A 6,170-nucleotide genomic window follows, 5' to 3' on the forward strand; every position below is an offset into this window, starting at 1 on the left:
ACTGAATCTGGAAACCCCTTGTTTATAGTTTCTTTATGGCTTCTCTCTTTGTATGTATCTTATCTATTAAAGTGTGAAAGTGAAAGTAAATTTCCATATCCACATATCTTATTCTTTTCCCATATATTACTGAAACTCACTTAGGACTTAGACTGTGGCCTCATATTCCTTCAGTCTGCACAAAAACTTAAAGAATATGGTAATATGTGTTTCCATGTTATTCTCTACCATATGTAAAATAGATAGCCAATGGGAATTTGCTGTATGACTCGCTTCTCGGCCTTTTGGCTAAGATCAAGTGTAGTATCTGTTCTTATCAGTATAATATCTGATACGTCCTCTATCCGACGGAGAAGGCAATGGCACCCCACTCCAGTACTCTTGCCTGGAAAATCCCATGGGTGGAGGAGCCTGGTAGGCTGCAGTCCATGGGGTCTCGAAGAGTCGGATACAACTGAGCGACTTCACTTTCACTTTCACTTTCAAAGACTTCAAACCGGGCCTCTGTGACAACCTAGAGGGGTGAGATGGAGAGGGAAGCGGGGAGAGTTTCAAGAGGGAGGGGACATGTTTATACTATGGCTGATTCATGTTGATGTTTGGCAGAAGCCAGCACAATACTGTAAAGCAATTATCCTTCTAATAAAAAGAAATAAATTTTTAAAAATTCACAAAAAACCCCAAAAGAATAACTTTCATATTATTGCTGGTTGATACATATTTGTCTATAAACTGATAATTTGCACCAAATGTGTTTCTAAAAATTGTTTAAGAATGGATGTTGACTTTGAATAAGAGACATTATTATTAAATAATAATATACAATTTTAGTCTTCCCATTGACTCAATAGGTGAGAAAGTTGTTCTCATTTTAGCTTACAATAGCTGGGAAATTTGTAATATAAAGTTTCATTTCTTTACTATCTTATTTATTCATTTTTGTGTTTTTAATATAATTACAAGCTAAGAATATGAGTCAAAACTTGAGATCTTATTTGTATGTGTGTGACTTCCTCGTAGTGGAAACCTACTTTGTTCACTCAGTCACTCTTTTCACTGGAGGCTCAGTTCCTTCTTGTCTGGAAGGTCCTGATTCTGCCCTTTCCCTCCATCAACTGCAAGGAAGGGCACATTGCTAAGAGGCGGTTTGTCAGAGGACTTTAGCATCGCTGCTATCATGAATGGTTAATAGATAGCTGCTGCTGCTAAGTCGCTTCAGTCGTGTCTGACTCTGTGTGACCCCACAGACGGCAGCCCATGAGGCTCCCCCGTCCTTGGGATTCTCCAGGCAAGAACACTGGAGTGGGTTGCCTTAGGGACATGACTAAATACCAGTTGGAATAACCCTGGGATTTTTCTTGTATACCTACTGGGAGAGATTTCTTTCCTACTGAAGTCAATAAACTGGCAGGACGGGAGATGGATGACATCAGCCATCTTGCTTACCAAGTACAGAATCTATTTTAAAGTGAGGAGGGCAGAGCTGGTTGCCATCATTGAAATCCTTCAGTCTAACTGTGATATAGCCTACAGTACCTCTGGACCCCTTATTCACATGCCCAAATACATTTTCCCTAATTGATTAGCTGAAGTGAAATACATTGTATAAAAACAGAATATTAAGATTTATATTTTCTCATTCATTTTAGGAGCTTCTTTATATATTCTCAATATTAATTTGTTAAGAGGGGTATGCATGCAACTATTTTATGCATGTCTGCCAGTTGCCTTTTCATGTAAGGTGATTTGCTACTGTTTTTCTTTTTCACTATTATAAAAGATCTAATATATTCCCTTTTAAAATTTTAAAGATTTACTTTTTATATTTAGGAATTTAATCATCCTCAGAATATACTTTAGGATATGACCTAAGGTTGAGATCTAGTTTTTGCATTTTTTTTCATTTTCAAAGTCAACTGTCATGATCACTTATTAAGTGCCCCATGTTCAGTCCATTGGCTTTTGATTCCATACCTGACATAGATGATCTGTCTATATGAAATTACCATCTATCAGTGGGTCTGTTTCCAATTCTTTTACTGTATTCCTTTCTACTCTGCCTATGTCCTCTCTCTATTCCACTAATTTAATCAGAGGTGCTTCCTGTGAATTCTTTATAATAGAAAAAGTTCTCCCTCATTATTTTCCTTTCAACAACTTTGATTCATCCTGAGTGCTTATGCATCCATATGTATTTCAGAGTCTGTAGACACATTCGGTGAAAAAAACCTTGTCGAGATTGTGATTAGAATTTTATTTAAACAATAGTTTAATTTGACAGGAATTGACACCATTAAACTAAAGGCCCACCACTTTAAAAAATAATAAAGATGGCCTTTGACACCAAATCTATAAATAAGTTTTGGTATACTCAGGAAAGATATTTTTTGTGGAGAAGAAAAAAATATTAAGGCTGAATTGGACCCTAATTCCCCTGTCCTTCAAACTATGTTCATGAACATATTTCTCTTCATGTAGAGTGGAACAAAAAGAAACAGACACATTTATATGTCTTTCAGCAGCTGTGGAGGGATATTTATGGAGAGAGACCAGCGAGAAGGCCTCTGTATCTTTCCAATTATCTCAAGCACTGAATATATGTTGGAGTAAGTAAGCAGTTAATTACTGCCAGAACCAGACAAGCAGGCCAAATCTTTACTTTCTGCCATCTATTAACAGTTAATTCTTGATAACATAGAGAGGTTTACTGCAGTTATCTATTTAAGGCCTTAACATCTCATTTAATTTTTGTGTGGAGAATACTGTCCATAAATTCACGAGATGGAGCAATGTTCTCTCACTCCTTGACCTTCTCAACGAGCTAAACCATGAGTGGACAGATAGTCAGCTCTTCCCAACAAGAGGGAGAGAATGATCTTCCAGTCAAGTTGAAGTTTTAAGGAGAGTTCTACCCACAAAGCCCATAACAGAGAATTAGGGAATATATAGAGTTTCTGATTCTGAGGAATTGAATTTTCATTGTGGATACTGTGAATAGATAGAATTCCTCCTTCAAAGTATATCATTGTAGCAGAAATATGAGAATGATATCAAAACAACTCTAGAATTTTGTATTATTTCTATGGAGGGAGGAGATATCACACTTTTGTTCTTTGTAATAAATTGAATCCTTTAATCTTCTTTTCTGCCAGTAGTGACAGATTATTACAAATTTGATCACACAAATACTGGACTGATTTTAAATTGTAACATTGCAAGGAAAATAGGAATGCTTTCTCACTTTTTTCCTCCCCAAGGCAATTTGAGAAGACAAATCATTAAAGGCAGTTCACTAATTTTATAGAGAAATGCCAACATTTTTCAATTAAATTACACCAATCTGTGTTTTAAAATATTTAATAAACACTTAAAGCTGTACCTCATAATAGCATTATTAAAAAAACATAGACAAACAGAATAAGGATCTGAAAGAAATGGATGTTGCTCTGAAAGCAAGAAGCTGGTGAGTGAATAAAATTGGTAATAAAATTGAAAAAATGTGCCACCCAAAGGAATAATATTTACTTTTCTACCTCAGGCTACTGTTATTCATAGCTTTAGTTTCATTTTCCTGTCATGGACATAGAGTAAATGTAATGGAAAATTCTGAAGAGTGAAGAAAAAGATTGTAGGGAATGAATTTGCACGATTTCTGCTTCCTCTAACTTGCTTAAAACTTCATTTTTAAATATTTATTTATTTATTTGTCTGCATCAGGTCTTAGATGTGGCATGCAGGCTTGGTATTTGGGTTGCACGTTCTTAGATGGGGATGTAGAGTGGCTTTCCTGATGGCTCAGTGATAAACAACCCACCTGCTAATGCAGGAGATGCGCGTTCAATCCCTGGTTCAGGAAGATCCCCTGGAGAAGGAAATGGCAACCCACTCCAATACGCTTACGTGGAAAGTTTCATGGACAGAGGAGGAGCCTGGTGGGCCACACAGTCCATGGGGTCACAAAGAGTCTGACATGACTTAGTGACTAAACAACACATTAGATGTTGAAAGCAGAGGACTTGGAGAAAGTGGACCGCTGAAGTCTTCAGTGTATTCCTTCGGATTTGGTCACTACCACTTAATCCCTAGGACTCTGGAATCCTAGCCTACCCATTTGCCTGCATGATAATTAATTTCTGTGTCAACTTGACCAGGTTAAGTGATGCCCATTTAGCAGACAAAACATTATTTCTGTGTATGTCTGTGAAGTGTTTCCAGAAGAGGCTAGCATTTGAATGGGTGAACTGAGTAAAGCAAATGGCCCTCCACAAAGTGGGTGAACTTTACCCACCTTGGTAAGGAACTGACTAGAACAAAAAGGTGGAGGGAAGGCAAATTAACTCTCTCTGCATGAGCTGAGACATGTACATTCTCCAGCCTTTGGACAATGATCCTCCTGGTTCTCCAGATTTGTGATTCAGGTTTATGGAGCTTCAGTGAGAGACATAGCATATAAACACACAGTAAGATGTATACCATCTGGTTTCTATGGGAATTAGGAACCCAGTTAAAAATAAATTAGCTCCAGCTGGGGTAATCCAAGACTAGAATTAACACTAAAAAGATAGTAAGAATTTAGAAGTTAAGAGGAGCAAGGAGGACACTCAAGATAAAGATGTATTTAATTGTATTCACTGATTCATATAACATATTTACCAGCCATATAAAACATGCTGGGCATAAGGAAATCACCAGCAGTTCAAAGATGAATAAGGTATAATTTCTACAGGAGAAGAGCTCACTATCCAAGAGGAGAGAAATAATTACATAGCCTGAGCAGATAGTGAGGAATTCTTAGTGAATCCACACATACAAGGGTGAAGAGGCCCTTTGTGGGAATTTGGTCTTCCAGGAGGGTGCTCTTCAAAGTTACCCAGAATAGTGCAGGAATATAGAAAATAACAGTTCTTCTTAACTCAGAAGTTAAAATCAGGAAAGACAAATACCAACATACAGTACTGTGCATGAATGCTCAGTCATTTCTGATTCTTTAAAGCCCTATGGACCAAAGCCCGCCAGGCTCCTCTGTCCATGGAATTTTCCAGACACAAATACTGGAGTGGTTTGCTATTTTCTCCCCAGGGGATCTTCCCAACCCAGGAATCAAAACCACATCTGTCGTGTCTCCTGCATTGTCCTGTGGATTTTTATTTTCCCACTGAGTTGCTGAGGAAGCCAACACAAAGTAAAGCAGAAGCAAAAGCAAGAATGGGCTGAGACATGAATCAAAGGGAGAGAGCTGGAAGCAAAATGAGAAAGCACCAAGGGATTCTTGCAGAAGCAGCTGGAGCAGTTAGTACAATGGCTATTGATTGATGGGTTGTGGATATCGACAGTGAGCCTGCTGCAAGCAAAGAGTCAGGCCAGATGCTTGCTAGTGATCTGAAGACTATTCTCTGATCAAATAGGGGAACAGGGCAATGTTGTTGGTCAAAGGGCTGGTAAAAACTTCCCAGAGGAGATGCTGTATACACCAGCCTTTGAAAGTTGGGTCAGTTACTCCTGGGTGGAGAACGGGGCAAGAAAGGTCACTTGATGCAGAGGACACAGCAGGCTCAAAGGCTCGGTGGCGTGTGAGTGCATGGCCACCTGGGGTGTTCAGGGAGCCGAGTATTCTGGCATTTTTAGCACATAGGACAAATGGGAAGAAACAGTGGGATATGATGCTTACGGAGAACTTCAGAGAACTTTAATCAGATGTGAAGGGGAAAAGAGATTTGTTGCAGAAACTGTGTAGTCTTTTCTTAGTATTCAGGTTGTATCTATATTCCCTTTAGGTCCAAATGAGATTAAGCTTTATTCATTTTGGCAAATTGAGCTTCATTTTTTTTTCCAAAAAGAAGTGTTCACCAATGCTGTGGTGGTTAATTTTATGTGCCAGTTTCACTGGACCACAGGATGCCCAGATGGTTGGTCAAGCATTGTTTTGGGTGTTTCAATGAGGATATTTTTGGATGTGATTCACGTTTATATCAGGAGACTGATTACAACAGAATGTATATTTATTTATATATTATGTTTGTTCACAAATGCACATATCCTACTAGTTCTGTTTCTCTGGAAAACCTGAATATAAATGCCGAGAACCTCTTTTCTAACCCACGATCCAGCCATTCATTATCCAGTTATCAAACTTAAGCTTTTAAGCTCTAAACATTTCACAAGGGGGAACC

General features: G+C 38.3%; 1 pseudogene; it reads left to right on the forward strand.

Annotated features, from left to right (window-relative positions):
* The first annotated feature begins 268 nt into the window (after positions 1 to 268).
* On the forward strand, positions 269 to 371 carry LOC129623941 (uncharacterized; annotated as a pseudogene).
* Positions 372 to 6,170: the final 5,799 nt, after the last annotated feature.

This window comes from Bubalus kerabau, chromosome 11 (assembly GCF_029407905.1).
Source record: "Bubalus kerabau isolate K-KA32 ecotype Philippines breed swamp buffalo chromosome 11, PCC_UOA_SB_1v2, whole genome shotgun sequence".
NCBI classification, from domain to species: Eukaryota; Metazoa; Chordata; class Mammalia; order Artiodactyla; family Bovidae; genus Bubalus; species Bubalus kerabau.